Raw genomic sequence first — 23654 nt, 5'->3', positions numbered from 1 at the left:
CCCCCCCTCTCTCTCTCTCTCTCTCTCTCGCGTCAGTGATGTTCTAGTGGTGTTTCTATATCGTCGTGCTCTTGCAGGGTGGTTTGCCCGTAGTTGCATGCACCGCTCGCAAATACCATCGTATCCTGTGCGCTTGGTATAACAAGGGGGTTGGAGGAGGATTCAGTCGGGTTTGAGGGGGTGTTGTGCAAAGGGGAGGTTATTAGGCAACGCAGCACCTCATCCCTCATCCACGTAACTGCGCCGCAGCGTGTATTATGTAACAACACGGAAACGAACTGTGAGGTGGTTGGTTGGCCGAAAGAGAAATGGAGAACGGTCGAGTAGGATAGAGAAGGAGAAATGCAAAAGCCTCGCTGATGTTGCTCTTGCTACTGCAAATATTACACGTATTCGTAACGATGCGCTCGTAACTCTCGGTTAGTATCTGTTATTTTCACGAGTGCTGAATCATTTTCGATTTGAGCACAAATTATACCTCCATGCGTTTCACGAGTGCTCGGTAAGACTGGCTCGTTTACACTAGCCAAGATCATACTTCCTATTGAACTTTAATATTGAAATTTCTTGTCAGATTCCTGACGAATACATTCTCTCTCTCTCTCTTTCTCTCTCTCTCTCTCTCTCTCATTTCGTTTCAATATTTTGATAAAATATTTAAACATATTTATATCTTAATATATTTTGTAATTAAAAGACATATGTTAGTAGGATCAAAATTTCATTATACTTTACTATATTTACATTTACGTACACTGTTACATATATATAAGGCAATCTGATACTTCTTCAGATAAATTCAGGGAACAAATCCCACTAATATATGAATCTAGAACTTTAATAATAGCTGCTAAGTTTGGAACACATACATCTCACGGCATTATCAGAAATCTTAATTTACAATTGAGTTCTGGCGGTTTAACGGACATTTTGCGGCCAATATAATGTCTAATAATTCTAATAATTCGCCGGTTTAGAGATGAATGGTGGGAGGGAAGGGTGGCGGCGCATAGGGTGAGTACGTTCCCTGGAGCTGTGCCCGGGAAGGTAGGGAAGTGAAACCGAGATGAAACGAACGAGGTGAGGGAAGGGGGATACAGAGAGAAGGAGGTATGGAAGTGAGGGAGAGAAGAAGGAACAGGTCGACCAAGGGTATGGGCCGAGGAAATGGAGGGAAGGCCAATTAGAGGGCGGGAAGATTTATCTGCGGGCGACGGGTGTGCGGATAGTAAGGGGTAGGTTGGTCTCTTCTGCCTAGTGCACTTGTATTATTTCTTGGTTGGACAACCCCGTTTAAGATAACGGCAACGTCCACCTGCTATTGGCTGTTCCTGATCCTTTATGAATTAGTTGTTAATTTAATTTCCCGTTGTCATCTGCATAACACGGAACAGCTCACTATTTTTATATGAGTATTCATACATGATTATGTTTAATTTGTGTGATTGTATGGAAATAATAAATTCTAATTCTTATTAGTTATACATGTATTGTATATAAATATCGAATTTTTTTACTTTATTAAGGATATTAATATCTGCTCTTTTAATTTTTTCGTTGACAGACCGAATTTGCATAAATAAATATTTTTCTTTATAATATTAAATTATCGTAAAGTTTTGTCACGCAGTATTCGATATATCGTACAAACTACGCACAAAGTAAAATTTCCTAGTAATGCTGTATGTACAAATCTTAAATTATTTTAATAAGGAGCTTTGACGTCTTAATTAAGTGTCTAGATGATGGGATCAAAGCATTTCCTCGGTGATGTCAGTTTCTTTCAGTATTCACATGGGAAACACCGCCCAGTGGTGAATATATGAGGGACAATTTTATTTTGGTGGGTGATACTTGGAAGCGACACGTCTCGATGTTTTTAGATTCACGCACGAAATTAGAGGAACGGACTCTGTGGAAAAAAATTAAATCAAGAGATAAAACTCTTAATCTTAAACATTCTTTAAAAAAATGTATACATACTATAAATATATAAAATAAATTATATATTATATATGAGAAAAACGTACATAAAATAGATTAATTAATATGTTATATTAATAAATATATGAAACGAAAATATTAATATATCTAAAAGTGACTTCGAATTAAATATTAACAATATTGATAATAAAAAATTAAGCTATAAATTTCTATTTGTTCATGTTTCTTTATAACAAAATAATCTATATTTATTCTAAATTTAATTTTAAATGTATTATATATTAATACAACTTGTTCCAAAAATTTTTATTATATCAAAATATTTTTTGTGTCTGTTTTTACATTTACTTATCGTATAATAAAATTAAATGCAAATTACTTTCTTTAGTGTAACATTATGAACGTAAATATCCCAACATTTTTTTATATATAATAGCTATCATTGAATAAGTAAAATTAAGGAAACTGCATAAATATGTACGATATATCAAGTATGACTTGTAACCTCGAGATTATTTACAACGGAAGAAGATCTTTGAATTAAAAGATTTTAGTTACACTATCAGTTTTCTCATAAGATTTTCCACTACAAGAGCCTTGACGTTTGTAGAGAAATGCGCATTTTATTTCTTAGAATTATAACTGTGACTTAACGGGATTTAGGCCGACCAAAAATGTTTGCGGAAACGTGACAATGTCAGCGATTGGGTCGTCACGCATTAAGAATTTTTTTTTTACTCAAAAACGGGACTGCATTGACCGTTAAAATTAGAGGGGAATAGACCATGCTGCCAAGGTTGTTCCATTTTTAACATGGCTTTGAAATCGGGGACGGATCTCGTAAATCTAACACTACGTGGGAGATAACTTTGTGTCGGCTTGTTTTACGCGTCATAAATATTTTTTTTCTTCCTTCACGAGAGAGAAGGGAACAGGTTTGCTACATCGCTTTGTTCGAACAATTAAACTTGAACAATACAGTTGATTAGCTATTTCTATAAGCTTGTTCAAAATGCATGTACTGTTTAAAAAATTTTCAGGAATTTGTCACAATATATTATAATAATTTATTTCGTTATTAAATATGATATGTGTCATACATTCTCATATAGGTATTGAAAACATGTTCATTTTTTGCTACTTTGAAATATTTATTTTAAAGCGTTTTAAAGCGTCATTTTTATATTAATATAAAAAAATTAAAATTTTTGTTAACAATTTTGATAATGTTTGTCTTTTATTGTTATTAAAAAAGAAATATATTGTAAATTCTCGAAAAATTGTACGAATTAGAACTCTTATAAAATGGCTTATAAAATGGTTAATACAAAACGTCAAATAAAGCATCGTCATGCTAGTTTAAAATCGACGCAAGAGCGCAGAAATAAAAGTAAATGGTACATCATTCACCCTCCCGTATAGGAAACAGAGAAGTAACTGCAATTGTGAAACAAAAGGCACGATAATTGTATTCGCCCCCTGGGGAGTAAGAAAGGTTGTGCGTAAGAGGGATGGGAGGCATAGCGGGAGTTCATATTAAAGCGCGAAGAAACGTCACGTTAATTTGTAATCGCTTTTGCGGTTGGCTGATAGCCGCGTCTCTATTGAGTGGTCTGGAGTCACGGCAAAGGGCTGGTCTTCTACCAGAATGTTCCTATAGGGGAGACCATGATGGTTATGCAGATCAACGGTAGGGTAGTGCGGTGGCTGACAGCGGTATAATAACTTGCCCCCGACATGGCATCGTTTTGAAATAACGTTGAAATAAACCATAATCCTTTCCTCCCTTACCAACGCGTTCCGCGCGTGTATAAAATTATTCATGCAACTGCTGCGCGCCGACTGTGACGAAAAGCGCGACTATTCTCTAAACTATAATGAAATCGCATGGAACAATATTTAGCGGAGGGGGGAGGGGGTAGTTTCGCACGAGATGTACACGGTATAACGAATTTTATTCATCCGGGAAATAAATCACATTGATAGTTGCAGAGATCGTAATTTTTTCAATTCTTATCGTAGAAGCCTAACAGTAAGAAGTTTCAATCTGTGAATAGATGGCAGTTTGCCAAAAGAGAAAGGAGAAATGTTCGTTTGGTGAGTTTGGAGTTAGATTTCCGTGTCTGCTGAAGGAAAATGGGATGGGAGAGATAGAAAGTCAACTGGCAACAGCGTGCACGTGATGTATCGCAGCATCGAGCATTCGAGCATTGGCCAGAGAAGAAAAAGATCGAGAAGTGAAAGAAGTTAAAGTAGAGGACGGTGAACCGGGTCCGGGTGCGGGGCGACGAGCGCGGGGATAGTCGAGTCGATCCTGAGGGGTGAGGGAAGAGGTAGGCAGCTACTTGGGCCACCGACTAGGAAGGAGTAAAATAAGGGGTTGCTCGGCGCCGCCGCCCCATGCTTGGCTTGCAAACCGACTTCCGTCCTCCGCGCGCGAGTATTCAGACGCCGGCGGCGTTTTTACCAGAACGAAGCTCGGGCGAAAAAAGAACGAAATATATAGAGCGCGCCTCCCGCGCTCTAGCGTAGGGCTTTGGGCTTGGCTAGAGCCAGCCAGCTATCACGGCCTCGTTCTGTATACGTTCGTACGCGACGGGACGGAGTCTATAATATATCTCCCGCCTTATCTGCCGCACGCTGTTTACTGCCCGATAGACTTCGCAGATAGGAGGACCCTGTATCACCGCCCCGCGAGAGAGTCGAGTCACTTACTTTTATATATGTTGTTACTTACGTCAGTGAGGGGGGGGGGGGCATGCGGGAGGGGAATCCGTGAGACAAGTTGGAAAATACTGATGGCCATGGTGAGATACGGGCGACGACCGTCGCCGTCGCGGCTATACGCGAGCTACGGCCTCTTCGGGGAAGTCGCTCGTCCGTCATGAAAAATGATTTAACCGAATCTTGGTGTATTCCGGCGGTAGAACCCTTGAAGATGGCGGTGTATTCATCCATCGGCTAACAATGTCCCGTACAACATTCGTAGCATTCATAGAAAGATATTTTTATTAATTTTCATCCGATGCACAAATATTCTGTTTACATCCATATTTTCATGGCAATTATCTCTGCTAACGGGACAGTGTTGTTTATATACACGTACATATGATAGTAATTTTTTTCTTATGTATGTATTCAGTGCCATTGATATCTCTCACGGAGCAATAAATTAATTAAGTATAAAACAAACAAAAGCACAGTGCATGTTTTATCTTTTTTTATGTTTCTCTATATAATTTTTCTACGTTTAAACTATTTTTTTAATTTAACATATTCATTTTTTCTATCTACATAAATGAATGTCACCATACTTTAAACTCATTATTTGCAGTCTCACCAGACCGTATTTCTCGAATTTATTGAGAATTTAATACCGGATTGAATTTTGGTTAGCGGCACTTAATCACTGTTTTAGCCACCAAAGTTCCGCCGTTAATCTCCCCAGCCTTTCGACTGATACGATTCAGCGTTTTCTCGTCGCGCGCAATGTAATGAGAGATGTACGAGATTGTATACTGCGTCTGAAACTATCGCAAATAGAGAGAACGAAGCTTCGAACATCTCGTGTACACTCGTGGACAAGGTATCAAAGATATACAGCGAGAGAGGACAAGCGTTTGTCCTCGCACCGGAACTTTCTTCGTTCCGGCCGCTGATTGACGAGCCAAGTTTTCTCGTCCCTTGAATTTGGGTCGGGATACACCTCTTCTTTCTTTATCTTTCGTTGCCGTCTCTTGCTTAGTATCCATCCCGTCCCCACTTCCACCCTCTTCTCCACGCTGTGGCATAGAGCGGAGCGAGCTCTGACACGGGGCCCCTTGGTAATTTCGTGGCAAGTTTTTCCTGCTCGACGTATCGTTCGGCACCTCATGAAAGTTTGATGACGAAAGCAGAAGTTAAGAAACTGCGTCGTACTGTTTGGAGGTGTACCGGTGCCACGTTTCCGCGCAACGAAGTGACTCGACTTTGTAAGAAGTCCTTTGCGTCGGCGAATAACTTATTTGTGCAGTAAGAAACGGCAATCTTTTTGTCACGGCATAAATCGTCGGTAGAACGTTTCGCGAACATAAAATAAGAATGTAGTTAAGAATGATTAGTAGCAACGATATTTTACATAAAATATATAGAATTAAAAAGTTCCGTAATAAATCTTTCAAAGTCGCGCCGCAGTTTGCGACGTGAATTAAATCGAAATTCAAAAGCCATCTCCGCGAGAGACAACCGCCATATTTGGCATAGGGAAAAAGACAGGCGCTAGGGTGAGAAGGGAGAATCATTCAGTTTCTCCCCGTTCTCACCGGAAGGGCCGCATCGGAGCAGCTGTTGTACCGCCGTCGATCGCATTTTGTTAAACCAACAGGGAGGGAGAATAAGCCGAAGCAAGTTTTTCCTATCTCAAAACATTCCTACCTTTTTTTAACTGTCGATTTTTCGAGGATATTACCTCAGTATTAATCGAGCATGCGGTCAAGTCTTAGTGATTGCATCGTGATTTCATTTCTATGCACTATGCGTGCGTTTAGTTTTTAACTTTTGCAACCGTCAGCTCTTTAGGAGTTGAAGTTTGTGTGCCCATATCTTCTTTCGTTCTTATAGGGTGGTGTTCTCTATCTAAGTAATAGTACGTTTCTGTTGAACATCCAATGTAGAGTAGTATTGATTTGCGATTCAATGCGATGAGTAAATAGAGAGACGAACTTGCAGTGTGTGCAAACGATGCAGGGAAAGTCTTTTTGAGCTAACGCGCTGCCCTCCGTATTTACAGAATGGCGCCAAGGAATTCTGGACTCTCATCATTTATGAATCATCACCCGTTGGCAGTACCAGAGAGAGTGCTTCTGGAGTTGAATAAAATATTTAATTTAATTAATTAATGCTCGTTATAGATTGTAATATTAATATATTTATATACTGTTAAAAACAGTAAGTATATTTTTCTTCTTCGAACATGCATTAGTATAGTCATATACGAAAAGAAAATAATTAAGATGAAATGTGTCTATGAAAAATAATATTATTTATAAAAATCAATAAATTATTACAAATCAATGATATATTTAGATCACTGATTTATTGTTTATAACACATTTAATTTTTGCTAACGAAATTCGCACCTTTATGAAGCGTATAGAATTTTCTACATTTTTTTTTGCATTTTTGTTAATAACATCTTGACTCGATAAAGAATGGATTGCGAATAACTGAAATATGATAATAAATGTGAAATATCATGAGGACCGCAGAAAGTGCCCGGGTAGCTTGCGATCCCTCATCGTACAAAGCCTTCGATAAGGCCGCTATTGGAATCTCGATAGAGCAGGTGGAACGAGGGAGCCGGGCAGGGGGAGGTGGAGTTGAGCTGGAGATCGGATTTGAACCGTCTCGAGGGAGAAGGGCGAATAGGGACCCTCAGGATATGAGAGGAGTGGAGAAGAAGGAAGATTTTGACGGTGTTTGTGCACGTTTCGGCTCATGTGTGCGCTTGTACGGGCGTTTCTGCGTGAGTGTCTTGGTTCTCCGGGGATAAAATGTAGATGGATGAGCCATAGATTTATACCAATCCCCGTAATATCGTATCTACGCGGAGCAGAAGAGAGGGGATAGCAGAGGACGAAGGGTGAAGAGTAGTTAGAGGGGTCTGTCAACGCTGCGCCATGATGCATTGCGATCAGCTGCTGATAGCACACCAAAGATTTATTAAAGAGCTATTTACGGTCTGTTTCTGCCGCGAATGGTCAACAGGAAGGAAAAAAAAACTGCGCATACATGTAGCTCATTTTAGCATAATTTCCCATCTAAATTTATCATTGCGAGATATAAATTATGAACGAACTTTTATAAGATTTTCTTCGAATTTCACGATGTTTAGATGGAGATTAAGCTATTCATTAAATCGGTAGTTATATTTATGTTATTACATCGCGATGATAAAATATACCATTGCGAAACGTAATACTCGGAGCATCGTAAACGATCCAGTATCCTTTCGCTTCACGTATTGCGGAAAGAGTTAGGGAGTCATTGAAAAAGAGAGGTTTTGTCAGAATACAGGATATACCGGCGAGGATTCGGTCGGAATTGTGATGAGGTGGTGGAGGGGTAAAGGATGGAGGAGGGAGAAAGTTAGGGTAGGGATGGAAGCAGATATATATCCACGGCAATGCGTTACGGGTTCAGCTAAATCCGCCATGATGAATGTGTTGGCGGGAATAAATCCGCAATGCACACCCCCACCACCTTCATCCTCCGTTGTACCACCTCCCCCTGCCGCCGCCACCTCTCACGACCCCCTCATACCCCCTCGTACCCCCTTACGCCATCTTTCCCGCCCCTTAACGACTCGTTCTCATACACTCTCGAAATGCATCTCTCTCTCACGTGATTTTAACTTTAACTCTTCTTTGTCTCCTTCTCTTTCCTTTCTTTCCTATTCTGGACGCATCTTCACATTGCAGCAACTATAACCGAGCTCATGTTACTGTTACCTCTTATGGCGATTTCATGACAAAGTTGCACAAGAGGAGCTTTTTTATAGCGCTTGTTTTTTACGTAAATATTTGAATTTAACCATTAATGTAACGTACAATAGCGAGATAAATTAATTGCAACATGAGCAAGATAATTAAGATATTTTTAAAGTTTTTTATGATGACTTATTTACTTCTAAATTTTTTGATTAGTATGACCTAATTTATATTAGATCCATTCGCTCAAATTGAAAGTAATATTTATGTGTTATGTATTTAATTGTTAAAATTATATAATACATTTTTATTTTCCAATAGAGAACGCTAGCTTCTTATAAATATATATACATATAATTATTATATTATAATAATTTAAGATTGCTCTGATAATAATTATAACATAATTACTACCCAATAATTCTTTTGTAAATTTTTATTTTTATCTTGCACCAAAGATTTTTTTATGAAAGATTTTAAGTCGGGTTACTATAATCAGTACATGCTACTATATATCGTATATTGTGGCGCCCATGATGAAGCTGTATAGCATGGTTGGATGTAGCGCATGCGTGTCAACGCACGTGACCACGTACACATGGACAGAATGCGCCTGATCACGCTCTTCGCGCGCGAAAAAGAGAAAGAGAGAACACCGTCGTTTTATTTATATATGTCTGTACAGGGCAGGTAGACATTTATTAGGATTTATCGATCGTATTATTTCACGCCCCAGCATACCTTTTTGTGTACCCGCTTTTAGTATAAGATGCAATAAGTGCGACATGATAGAAGAAATGTAAATCAGAGCGACAATGTGTTGAACAAGCATAAGACGGTAGCTGAATATCGAGAAGATACCGATGGTATAAAATGTAATGTCTCAGATAATAGTTAAATTATTACAATATTAAAGGAGAAATTTTTAACAATAGAAAACAAGAGTTATTACTTTGAAGTTTTGCTTGTGTATTATCTCGCTATTAATCTATTGCATATCTAATGCAGTGCGAGAATTTATTTTTACATTAATATTATAAACTAATATTAATAACATGAAAAGATTATAATCTACGAAACGATTTGGTTAGTAAATTAGTAAATAATTTTGTACGTAGCTGGAGAATATTTTTATAAAATAATTGAACCATATGTGCGCGGCAAGTAGGCTTGTTTAAAGCTAGTTCAGAGAAAGCAGCAGGAGATGGTCCAGAAGGAGTAGGAGAAGGTAGAGGGGAAAGCAAGAGACGCAAGCTCAGACACACCGGTCGGGTTATTTATTGTAACGAGGACTTATGGCGACAGATTTAGGAATTAGGGTATCGCAGCAGGCCCGGCCCCTAGCAAGGGTTTCCATGGAGAACCTGTGCGATACAAACACGTAGGTGTATTCCACGGCATACAAATACGACGTCCTAGGGCATCCTACTCGTGAGCACGTATGGACCCACGTGATAGCGCAATAATCCACGAGGATTATCCTCCGTGTTCAAGCGAGCAGGCGGCGAGTGAGGGACTATTTGGCCACCGAACTGGCCGAATATTCGTAACGCCGCCCGGATACCGGCCGGAAAATCTGCCCGGAAATATTCACAGTTCTGCTCTGTCTGCACAAATATCCTTTTTCCTAACTCGTGTGGAACAACGCGACTATTTTCCATCAAAATATATGAATGCCGGCCGAGAAACCAAAAACTCGACGCCATGCCAGCGGTCCTTGTTAATCCCGTTGGGATTTAACCTTCAGAGAAAGTTTAATATAAAGTTTTAAATCAGATAACTGTGAAATATATAACCTGCGAGAATCGTAAATCAACACTTGTCTTGTCGGAAAGTTAAACCGATACAATTTTGTAACCACGAACGTCGAAAACGAGGATTACGTAGAAGTGCTCTCTTTTATTATCTTTATTAATGATGCAACAACCACGAAAATAAGTCCTTGACTTATCGTTTCAAGTTATTCATAAATTATCGGTTTCAAACGTGCTCACTATGACCAAAATCGAATAATTGATTTGTAGTGGTGCAGATAATCGTACGAGCGACCGACGCGATCCGTACCAAATTAAATCGCGACGTTGCTTTGGACGTAGCGTGACTCATCCTAAAGAAACTGCGATATGGTGATGACGGTACAAGATGGAAGGAACAAGAGAGGAGAGGAGAGAAGAGAAGAGAAGGCGAAAACCGCAAGCGGAACGGAACCGCGAGTCTTAGGCAAGAGCTGCATGCACGATGAGTAGAGAGGATAAATAACTGACTGCAATAAGCCCGCATGAAATTATGAATCCCTGTCAGCCCTGGTCTCCCGTCTCCTACGTCGTGTATCACAGGACCAACCCTCTCGCTTATTATTTTTTCGGGGAAAGATGGCGCGTGGGCGATGGCTTAAACGGGGATGGGGAAGATTATGGTGCGCGTCACGTGCACGAAGTGCCATCAAATAATGAGTTCCGGGGAATACGGTAGATTTTAAATCGCGCGAAAAAGTTTAGCGAAAATGAAGGCAATCGTCGACATATATATGTATATAAAAGAACGTGTTAATGTCACCGTTCTGATGCGAGATAATTGGAAGCGTGCCATGTTTTCTCTCTCTCTCTCTCTCTCTCTTTCTCAATATTTCAATTCAATTACCAAGCGAGTTGTACTTGCAGCTTGGATATGTGATACTGACGAAATGTATATACGTGGAATCACAAAGAGCGCAGAAATGCGTATCGCGCCGATACGAAAGTTTTATATACACGTACGAGCGTGCCCGGGTCATACGACGTGGATGCTAGAGTATAAAGCTGATTTATACAAGTCTCGCAGGATCAACAACCCGGGAACTGTTTAGCCGATGCATCTCATATTTATTTATTGGTGGCTGGAGTGGTCGTAGTCGCGGGATTCTGGCGAGTGCACTCGGGTGAGGGCAACGCCTACCAACGCCGGCAGTCAGTGTACATTTCCTTTTGCTCCTTTTTCAAGGCTCTGCGATTCCAAGCGGCAGCCTGAATCGAGATAGGAACCACGGAACCGGCGGGAACAGTTGCGCGACGAGACGGCGGAGGGAACAGGGAGAATAGGGAGTAAGGGCGGAAGTGACGCCGGCGCCTCGACGGAGCCGAAGCAGGGCGCCGGTGCGCTCCGATGCCTTCTATCGCGCTTTCCTCTTTCTGGCAGTACTATGTCTCCGTTACGTCATCTCTTCGATTCGCTTCTCTCTCACCCCCCTCCCTCCGTACCGGCTATTCCCAAATTCGAAGAGAACGGATGTATTAAATGTGGAAACGATGGGAAATTCGATCATCGTGAAATATGAAATCTTGTTCGTATGATAATTTTTTTTGTAACTTTTCTCCACTGCCGAAATTGAAGATATAATTTTCAGGCTGATTCGAAACGTCGAGAAAAACTCTACTTTGTATATTGTTTTCTGCAGTGGATTAAAAAAAAAATGACGGAAAAGACAAGAAATGACAGTTATCTGAATGTTTTCTTCGCGACGAATAATAAATTATCACCGGCGCCACGATACATCAAGCTGCACACTAAAGTGTTCGTGATCGTGATTTCCTGGCTCGATACGTGTTTACGAACGCGTGCTCGCATCAAGGCGCCTTCTTATTATGTGCGACCAGCTACCATCTGCAATTTCAATTACTGCGTGTCACACCGATGCGAGGTGTCGAAAAGATAACATAACGATCCAACGCTTCTTGCAAAATTATAAATTATTACTACGGAAAGAAACACTTGTCTCACAATAAAGTTCATTTTATGAGCTTTTCGACGAAGCAATAATTGAATCGAACCTCGCAGCTATTTTGTTTGGGCCTCTTATGACCGTTAAAGACCCTTTACAATTCGCTCACCAAGTTGGAATGCCATTCCTGCACGTGGCGCATCTACCTATATGTCGGCGCGTATGGCAGTCACGAACTCTTCACACATAGCACGCAGTTAGAAGTCACCTCGCGCAAAGATGCCCGCTGTATCGATACGCGAGCCGTCCGTGTACATACACGAAAGTCCGCGGCGCACGCATCTTTCTGCTCCCTCACCTTCCACTTCGTGTCATTTGTACCGTTTGACACATGCAAGATTAACTACAGGCACGTAGTCTCATCTGTCTATCTCACAGCGTGTAATCACGTGTACGCGACTAAGTGCATCGCAAGAGCAATCAGCACCGGCCGCCGACTCAGCTTTGATTAATTGAATCAGCCCTGAGAGACACGGGCATACTTGTTAGCACGCACGCGTATTTATCTATGCACGATGACGGAACGGAAACAAAAGGTACCGCACGGTGGTCTCTCTCTCTCTCTCTCTCTCTCTCTCTTCCTCTTTAATCTCCGCTTATCGTTATTTCATTATTTGATTATTATAGCTGAAGAATCGGTAATCGAGCGCAATTGATAATATTCAGTAATAAATGGACAGAGATATAATTCATGTAATTTATTCGAGTCGATGTAACCGGATTATACTTTTACTAATACAATGACATAATAAACAATGCTTAAAATGCAGGCAAATATAATTACTCATTAAGCTTCAGCATGAGCGGGCGCCAATTAATAGTCAGTAATTAAGTTCACTATTTCATGAGCGTGGTTTGACGCACGTTTGAGATTTAATTTTGAAAAATTAGAGTATGCAATGAATGACATCAAATCTGCAGAATATTATAAATTTAACAATCGAATTATTAGGATGCCGCGTCTAAGCTTCATTAGAATTAAAACGTATCCACTGAAAACATTCCGTAGAACGGTAACATTAACGATGTAACGAACATTTGTTAGCCCAATCGTTTGTTTGTCCCCCAATCACATTACACGGTTGGCCCGGTTCGCCGGTAATTAACAGGTAATTATTTATAATGGAACAATGGAATTTAAATTAATAGTTTAGTTTCATTAATAACTGCGCGTAATTTCAGCCCCGTGTGTGTCAGTGCTAAATAAAATATATGAACCGGTGAGCCCGACGCCGCATTACGGTCTGGTAATGTGCGTGCTGCATCACAAAACAGCGCCTCCGCCGCCTCCGACCACCTCCAGCCATCTCCACGCGAGCCCGTCGCGGCCCTGCCGGCATCCACACCCCCGACGCACATACACACACCCCCCCGTAGAATATAACCACTCTACGTCACGTCTGTTATAAACGCGTAAACACGTGCTGGTGCCCCTGGTACCCTTTGTCCACTATCAAGTAAATAATGGCGCATTAAGCTTTTTCATTCGTATTCGGGTATACATGTGTCGGGGATGCAATGCACGCGTGCCGAGGATGCATATGCATGTACGAGTGTGCGTGTGCGAAAGATTGTCGTGTTCGCGCGCAACCGTCGTGTGAATTGCGCGACGCATGCCAGCAGGTTGTTGAAACTCTCGCACCGTAACAGCCGAGAAAGAAATCTGATAGATTATCAGATTTAAAAAATTAATGGATTATCGCACGCAACGATTTATCATTAAAAAGTATTTATATTATAATAGCGATTAAAGATGTGCGAGACTACGATTAAAGATCTGTTCGACGTACTAGTGTCTACCGATACTATTACTGCCGATGTAATTCGAATTTAGTTAACTTACGCCCAGTCTGGTTAAGAATATAGATCGCTTGCGCGTGGCTGAATCTTATATAAGGCACTAATGCATTATCCTGACTATGCCGAAAGAGGCTTGCCAGGGTACGGTGCATGCAAGCTCGCGGACCGGAATGGAGTCGTAGGATAGCAATTTCGACCGAGCAGTAATAAAGCACGTCTGCGCGCCGAAATCCTGATGAATGGGCGCGCTTAGGCTTGAAATGGAGAAGCGACGAGCCCTCGCACTTACTCATTCTGCTGTACTCCCCTCTCTTGTACCTCTCTCACTCCTAACTCTTTTTTTTCGCTTCTGTTACATATATGTGTATTCCACTTATATTTGGATCCATTATTTTTTTGCGTCTTCTATAATCGAGCTTCGCACGTTTCAAATTGTGTGCTCAGTTTTAATTTATATATTCATTTATCATCGCGAAGTTCTTATAGTTGTATGAAATTAATTACGTTTTGAAATTTGATTATTGTTTTATTTGTTCGTTCGGTTGCTTAATATGATTGTTTTATAATTATGACACAGGTAATTTACAAAAAATTCTTGGTTTTGCTATTACATAATCCGCGCCATGTTGCTGGCAGATAAAGCCCTAAAAACAATTGAGATTTATATACATACAGATACGTGGTGAAGTAGAAAGATTGTCAAGGGAGGTGAACGGTATTGGACGCTGTGAAGCTCAATAAATCTGTTCATCCCGAATTGAGAATGTAAAATATATGCAGTTCGTGTCTGTGAGGACGCGCACGGAAATTTATCAGTACCATGCTTTCGATGGGCAGGTACTGGCTCTAATTTATTCGTCCGTTTCGTGGTCTTGAGCCCGATAGCATTCACGCTTAATCCTGATTATTTCACTAAGACAATATTGTCCAATTATCTTATATAATTACATATATTCAACTATACGTATTGTTCGATTTCTTCCATATCGAGCAATATATTGCACTATACTATACTACACATATATTCGTGTAGTTAATCACTAAAATCGATACGTATATACATGCTTTACAAAAACAAATAGATTGAAAGATTGATAAAAATTTTGCAATACATCCTATGACTATCCTATAACATGATACTAAATTGCGAATTTCTTAGTTCTTTACCATTATGTTATAAAGGTTTTTATAACGTAAGAAATCTTGTTGGCAACTATTAATAAAAGAAGGTCAATGTGTGACAAAAATTTGAAAATATCATTAATAATATTCGAGATTTTCACATATAAGATCCATTAGGATACACTCTGCAGCAAGTTCACCTGGAGGTTACGGGCGGCAGCTAGTACCTATAGCGGCAACTTCTGGGCCTCTAAATCAGCCTCTGTGTCGTGATTCATGGAGGGCAACCTCTTGCCCCTTTCTCCGCTCACTCCTCTTGAGCACCCCTGCCCCTTTACCCCTTCTGTGTTTCCTCCTTACTCCACCCGCTTTCCTCGCCCTCTTACGACTCCTTCGGCAGTGACCTCTTGGACGACCCTTTTACCACCATGTTCCTACCTTCCACAGCTTCTACCAATCGTCCACGATTTTTAGCTTATATGTCCGTAAGTTTTTTATTTGTATTTTATATTTTTCATTTATTTTCAATTGAGTTTTAGCATAAACAATTAAATTGTATGACAAGTTTATGAAACAAAATAATGAATAGAAAGTGTTTTATATTAAATATATTATATTAGTAATCAATATTACGAAAAATTATATACCTTCAAGTTCTATGAGATTTCCAGAAAAACCTAATGAAATTTTTACTAATGTTACATACTCGTAATATTGATACCGATCTACGCCGTTTTAAATTAGGCATGGCAATACATTGCAGAGAATTAGCGCTTGATAACACAGACATGAGATATTAGAAGTACAGCAGGTTGTGCACCTTCATAAAATATGCCATTTCGTGAAATCCCACGAGATATCTGTAGAAGAAGGCTATTTTCGAGCTCATTGAATAGACAGCCATGATTCTATGACCACAGAGCGTGCCAACTCCATTGTAACGCTCTTCACCATTTTAGTCCTTTATTCTCTTTCCTACTGAACGCGTAGTCGTATATCTCAGCATAGTAGTTTGGTTTTAAGATCTGTACAATCTAATGACAACTAAGTTGATTACCATTTTTTTACACAGTATCGAAAATTAAATTTTTTTTATTTTATAATTCTTTTCCTATATTTTTCAAATAGTTTTAGTTCGATAGTTTTTAGCTTTTACTTAAATATTTGAAGTTTCTTTAATATTTGTTTTATAACTTAAAATATAGGATTAAATTTCTCGATCATTATGATGCAAATATAATTTCTTTTTATGCTGCTTTTAAATTAGGATTATTATTATTGTAAAATATCCTATTTATTTTTCATAGTTATACTTATTGATATACGTGCAAGTAAAAAAAATTAACTCAAATTATCTCTTTAATGTATCGCACAAGATAAGGACTTTTTTATCTAAAATTATTGTATCGCTGTTATCATAATTTTCCGTTACGTACAGCGTTACATACAGTGAAGATGTATTACATGATGTATGTGACGTAAACACGAGAGAGAGTTCTTTCTAATTAACGAATCTACTTCATTTAAGGAGCAGACTCAATTATTATCGATACCGCAGAGGCGTAGTACGGATTCAATCCAACCATTCGCGCTTGTACCATGTCGTTGTGTGGGTAAGCGGATATGTTCGCGAATATATGTTGAGTGTGCGTTCACGCGCCCTTGTACATGTATATGGCTGGAAATACGTAAGGAAGCAGGGCATGAGCAATGGCTGGCAGCGCTCCGTAATAATGTTGTCTTCGTCGGCTCGTTTTATTTGCCCACGGCACAAGAATGTAGCCTACAGTCCGCTTCAAAATTCATACCTGTGTTGCGCAACACGATTGGCCCGTCGGAATATTTCATGCTTGTTCGATTTCTTCACAAGAAATTCAAGGATACTCAAATAATGGGATTTTACAATTTTTAGAAAAACGCGGAACGCGCTACAGGTACCTATTCAAAATGTACAAAGTTCATAAAACGTTAAGCACTGATTCAATGCCAAATGCAATTGAATACAAATTAAGTATCGAAGAAGAATATTAGTTGCCATCAAAAGTAAAATTCGTATTTTATTGAAGTAGCTACAGTTATATATTAATAAAATAAAAAAATTAGCGATTTTTAAAAAAATACTTAATAGATGCGTTTATATGACAATTGTAAATTATTATTATGGCATATGTTTCTCAAACTAACGTTTTATAATGAAGTAAACGATGAAAGTATACGTGTATATATCATGACAATCAAAACGCCGTAGCTTATACGAGGGATAACAATGGGAATTGGCTCTGGCAAAAACATTAAGCGGTGTATCAGACAGGGGGAAGGGAAATGGTAGGCACGAGGAAAACGAAAAGTGGAATGGGCGGACTGATATCGTTGCGGTATTCCAGAACGGGCAAGAAGGCAAGGAAACGAGCACCGGCAGGCAGATAAAGTGGAAAAATCGTCACCATTCCTTTCGTCTCCTTTGGAGTTCTTGGAGTAGATGTTGGTAGGTCGCGCGGAGTAGCACCGAAAAAGTATAAATTTCTTTAATGGTGCTAATAATTTCATATCGCATAATTTACTTACTGCGAAACGTAACGCCAGTAGCTACCAGAGGCATTAACGAGGAGCCTAATATTTATGTTGGTACTCCGGTCCTCCGCCACCCAGATAACACCCTTGCTTTCAACCCCCTCTCCCAACCCCCCGCGTCGTTCTCCCGAGCATCCCTCTACCTCCTTGTACCACCGGCAGAAAGTCTCCCTCGGTCGGTTTGCGACGCGCCTTCGCATCTTTCGTAACTAGATAAAAAAAAAAGAGGAAGGTGCTCCCTTTTCCTCCTCGAGATAAGTAGAACCTGCCACGGCTTGCTGGTTCTACGATCGACCAAGGACAAAGGAGGAGAGCAACGGACGAAGTACCGGTGATTTAATGCACGTTTCTTTTAAGGGGAAAGGTTCAACCCCCTGTCTTGATATCACGAACGATATTACGTAAAACTAACTTTGCGTTAATTTGATCGTGGCAATTTGTGACAAACGAGATGTGTGTGAAGATATTGGTAATCATCATATATTACGTCACATACTGAGTTCAAGATTATATATCAGTTAATATTTTGAATTTATTTCATTCCTCGTATTATTACCAATGTGCGAAAATGGTACGTGTTTCTACAAGGCTATTGCCTTCGGTAAACCTACCTGCAGTGATAATATTTTTCTCGCTAAATTTCGGTTCTTCTGCAACCTCTGTTGATTTTTTAGATCCGGTAATGTCCCCGGATAAGTGGGAAACTCTTATCTCCCTAAGTGCATTACCAGCACCGCATACATTACTCCTTTACACACTTTCACAGGTATTAAGTACATACAACCGTGAGGAGGTTTATGAGAGGAGGTTCTCAACCAGAATATTTTAAATGTATGCAAGAACACGTTCCGCCCTTCTCCTAAAGCAACCACTGCGAAGTAATCTCCCTTTCATCGTCATGAAGAACTGACTCATGTCATAGGCCTCTAGAAGCATATATCTGCCGTCTAATGTCTTTTCATTGCCGCAAATATTTTAATGTGACGACGCGCAGTAATCAACATTGTATGAAGAGTAGAGATTAAACGACTCCTTAAATTTTAATGTAACAAGAAAAGAAGACATTTTATAAGTACCGATATAAACGTTGCACGCTCCATAGAATGATACTGTGAGCGGGCAGTCGCCAGCACGGCGATGACAATGTCTCGCGACTATCAAAAGTGTCCGGTATGATATCCTTCTCTGGACCGCTAATGTGACAGACAGCGTATTTCGCGACCATCCATGCGGGACCACAATAATAATAAGTTTGTGCAGAATCGTGGAAATGGTGAATGTAAGCAACGACACAGCGGAAAGCACTGGAGCAATGATGAGGATTCGGAAGAGTTGTGGAAAGACCATCCTCGTTCAAACCACCCCCGTGCTTCGTATCCTCTCCTTGTCTTATTTTCTTCCATTTCTCGATTCTCCTGTTGCCTTCGAGAGAAACCGACCGGGTGAAGAATAAGACACCAGACACATATTTTACGCCGGAGCTCTTCACGAATGGGGCAAAGCGTACACGGCGAACGACGACGTTGCGTTTCTGAGTTATCGTTATATGAAGTAGTACTCTAAAATGTGTATGCATCCGCGTTCGGTATTCCTTTGTCAAATATAGCGTGCAGTTCTCATTTTACGGATAGAAAAGATAGCAGTTTAAATATACATACATAATAATTGCTAGTTTGAATATTTTAATAAAAGCAGGTATATGTTTGTTTCCTGAATCGAGTATTTTATTGAGAGATTCATTATTTTTAATTAAATAACTAAATCTATAAAAAGAAAAGTCAATCAACTGTCGCTAAATTACATTTTGTAAATAATCATTTTATTATAAATTGTATTTATATCATGGAGTTTGCTTAGACACATTTCAAAGACTCTTAAAGAATTGAACATTATGTAGTAAATTTTTTAAACTTTATATTGTAAAATACAATAATGTGAATATATTGGTAATATTTCTATATCTGGAATATAATTGCATTTTTGTAGGTGACAGACGAATTCACGTATGTACATATAAGCGTCAATTTCATTTCTCATCTTGTCTCCACGCCCCACTATCGATTTATGATATACGATATCATTGTCATTCATTTATTTTCCGTTTCATGCAGACAATATGCATTGATGCTAGCGAAAGCTGAATTACACGTTGAATTCTAACATATCATGTCAACAATCTTTTAACTCTTTGAAAGAATATATAGTTGAAATTTTTATGAAAATTGTCATGCTAATTGTCATCGCTAATTTATAAATCAAATTTTTTATTAGGAAAGTTTTGAAAATAATTTTTTCTCAAGTCTTGCATAGATAAATACGACAAGATTTATCGCGACTATTGGAAATTACATATCACATATGTTTAGGACTTAGGTGATACAAATTCTTCGTTCGTCCTATCGAGAAGTTTTTTGCCGCTTCGATATGTCACAGAAGTTATCCATTTTGATGACGGCAGGGTGAGGTAGAGGTAAAACATCGTGGCACGAAAGAAGTGCGAAGAATGTTAATACGAATATTATGATTTATTGATGGAACATCGGTCTGTAAGACTCCAGGGGTTGTTCGGCGTGCCTGCCAGTGTCCGTAAGGGTGGCAAAATGAAGAAAAAGAAGAATAAGAAGGTGGAAACCCTGAGGGTACCGTTGCACACGTACACATACATACGCATGCACACGCGCGAGTTTATACAGATATACGCATTTATATGTATACCACACATATACATACATACATACATATATATATGTAATATATATGTATATATATATATATATATATATTTACCAGCTCACGTGAGTAACGTAGGGCAAGGCGTTTTTCTCGGCCCGCCTGAGCCGCCAAAGATTTATTCTCAGATCCCGCAAGACAAATGGTAAGATTGTGTCCAAAATTTTAACAGCGCATTTGGGTGAACACGTCCCTGCAGTGCGAAGATACTCTACGACTGCACAACTGCTACAAAGGATAAAAAAGAAGGAGGGTAAAAAGAAGGCAGGGGCGCGGATGGGCAGGGCATGGGTGTTGTTAAGAAGGGGGTAGTCTCTGAGTTAGTCCCGGTGTGTGTTGGATGAGAAGGCGGTTGAGCGGAAAAGAAGTTTTCTAGTTATCCCTTCGGCGGCGCGAGAATGTGGTACCGAAACTCCTTGCTCGCTTCGTGACAGAATCGAGCCGTGAAACGAGATCTGCTGGAAAACGCTGGTTGGCATAGCTTTATTCCAATCATTGGCCTTCTATCAGTTTATCTCGCTATTCTACGTGCCCAGATATACGTAAATCTTATTACCTGTTTAATTTGAATTTTAAATTGCTTTAAATTAAATTGTAAAATTTCATACATCTATATGACGTTAATACATTATTAACTAATTTAATAAAAAATTTAGAATATTATACATGTCAAACATGCTTTATTCGTAAATTCGTTTGTAGTATGATAATATTTGATAACATTTTTTTTTTCATTATTTTAAGAGACACTATCAATTCTTACGCATGCTATATTGCGCACGAATATTGTCTTTAATATTGTCTGCCTGCCGACATTTCGCATATGAAAATTTCTTCGTATCTAAAAGGAAGGAAGCGACGCTTGAAAGCGCGTGCCTAACGTGTTTGGACACCAATTTCATCTGCGTATATATTATAAATAATACGCTGGGGGATATTCCTTCAGATCTACCCCTCGGTATTTGAAAATTAGATTCCCTATCTGCCTGACGCACATTGCGAACTCATCTTCTTTTTACATCCGCGAAGAATCTTATTGTCTTATTGATCTTGATATTTTTTTTTATTAGTTATTTTTGCCAAATAAATATAGATTATAAATATCCGAGTAGATAAACACGCGCACACACACGCACACACACACGCACACACACACACACGCACACACACATGCACATATATATCATTTACAAAATAAGTCGCCATTATTTTCGCAGAGTAAATTTATAAAATGATATACGCGTACTTTTCTATATATGTATATGAAAAAGTACGTGTATCATTTTATAAATAAGTAGATAAATAAATGATAAGTATAAAGTACAAGATCACAAGTAAGAATTCTTGGCACGAGCAAGAAGAATGAGAAACGTTGAACATGGGTAAATGAAGATGAAGTATTTAGGTTTACAGTTTCTACCTATTGAACGTGCGTCGAGTCTGGTAGGGTAAAGGGAAGGGGTAAAGAAGGCGAAACCGAAAACAGGGTTGGCACATTGGTGAGGCGAGAAGAGGGGATGATATACACGTTCGGAGATAAACGAGCGCCGCGTTCAATGAAGTCGACTATAAGGGTAGTCCCAGGTTCGGTTCTTGTCACTGTGGATGGCCAATGGGATACGAGCATTGTGCGCGTCAAAGGTAGACAGATTGATAAATTTACGAAGTGAATGAATTTCGTATATTACGTCATATCTTGTGTGACTAGTTTTTAATCTTACAAAATGTTGGTATTAGATAAACAAAATTAAAATTTTTAGTAATTGCAAGATTTTATTTAATTTTTTGTTAGAATCTGTTCTTAAAGAATAAATAATTTAAAATATTTATTTGTTAAATACTAGCTTATAATTTATTGATATCAAATAATACGTTAAAATTTCGTTATATTTAATGAAGTCATTTTACTGATAACAAATATCTTTTAATTCGCTTTATTCGTACGTCTATATGTATATCGATCAATAATAGTTAGATAGTAATCGTAATAGCGACGCTGTCATCGTGTCCATAAAACTCACTGTCGGAGACGGCACAATTTTAAGTTTTACGCCATTTACAAAATGAGTCGCCATTATTTTCGCCGGGTGGATTTATCGCTACATACATTTGGACCGAGCGACAATCCAATTTATGTGGGAGTCCCGTAATAGTCTGCCACCGCAACGCGAGAAACCTCCCTCCCCCAACATTGCCCCTCTCTTTCTCGCCCCTTCTTGCTCGCCATCTACTCTGCAGCATCCACCCTACTGACGCTCACCACCCACGGCACTGATTAAATAAAAGAACAAATGGAGGTAACTCCTAATTAGTGCACTAGTTCCTTGCATTCCTGCTAGCCGTACCAACGACCTTCGTCGGATTAATTGCAGTCGTGCGTTTATTGCGAGCGCGATGCTTATTCGCGCATGAATTTGTCGTTTTTCCTCGGAGATGTCTTATTGCGCTTGAAGTGAAGAAGAAAACTTAGGAACAGCGTGAAGAAGTAGCATTAAAACGTGAACTTTTTTTGAACTAGATAAGAGAAACAATATATTTATACACTAAGAACTTATTGATTCTTGATTGTTATATAATGTAAGTACGAAGTAAGTATCAAGTTATCCTGTTAAATAAATCAAATCCTGTTGCCTCTTTACTACGTTAACGGCATTATTTATCATATCAGATTATAGCTTAATTGGGAATGATAAATAGGAGCTATACGTTCCAGAATCTACCTGATGTTAATTAAGACCTATTCGACGGGTAGAAACGAGTTTCTTCATACCTGACCGCAGAGGATTGTGCTGTTATTATTATTTATTTCTCTCTCTATTTCTCTCTTTTCTCTCTCCCTCCCCTCCCCTCTCTTTCTCTTTCTTCCATACTTGTCCCAAGTTTTTCTATATTATATTAATAATTTTAACTTATTTTATTAACTTTTTTTAAAGCAATATCATATTTTTAATCAAATTTAAGGAAGACAAATAATTTCGTATGTGAATTGCATGTACCATATATGCATTATTTACATAAAACCTGGAATATATGTTTAAAAAATTCGTTATACATATATGTATAAATTATTTAATTATTAATTTGTATAATTTACATGTTCATAATATTTTATATGACATTCAAATATTAAGAATGATTATTATCTTTTTTACAAAACAGCGACAACTATTTATTGTAAAGTTACGCTATTGTAAATCACTGCTGTTTACATTCAATGATCGATGATCGTATCAGGAAGGATTATAATACAAGCGAAAACGGAA

At 38.9% G+C, this 23654-nt stretch overlaps 1 protein-coding gene across 1 annotated transcript in view; it reads left to right on the top strand.

Annotated features, from left to right (window-relative positions):
* The window catches only part of LOC105454756 (homeotic protein ultrabithorax), a 96948-nt gene extending 90172 nt beyond the window's left edge, over positions 1-6776 (top strand). Inside the window, exon 4 of the mRNA XM_011697621.1 lies at positions 6713-6776. The gene's annotated coding sequence lies outside the window, so the exon portion shown is untranslated. The remainder of the gene's footprint in view (positions 1-6712) is intronic.
* Positions 6777-23654: the final 16878 nt, after the last annotated feature.

Source organism: Wasmannia auropunctata, unplaced genomic scaffold (genome assembly GCF_000956235.1).
Source record: "Wasmannia auropunctata unplaced genomic scaffold, wasmannia.A_1.0 LD335976.1, whole genome shotgun sequence".
Taxonomy (NCBI): domain Eukaryota; kingdom Metazoa; phylum Arthropoda; class Insecta; order Hymenoptera; family Formicidae; genus Wasmannia; species Wasmannia auropunctata.
Note: the sequence above shows the minus strand (reverse complement) of the source record. Positions and strands in the feature narration are given on the sequence as shown.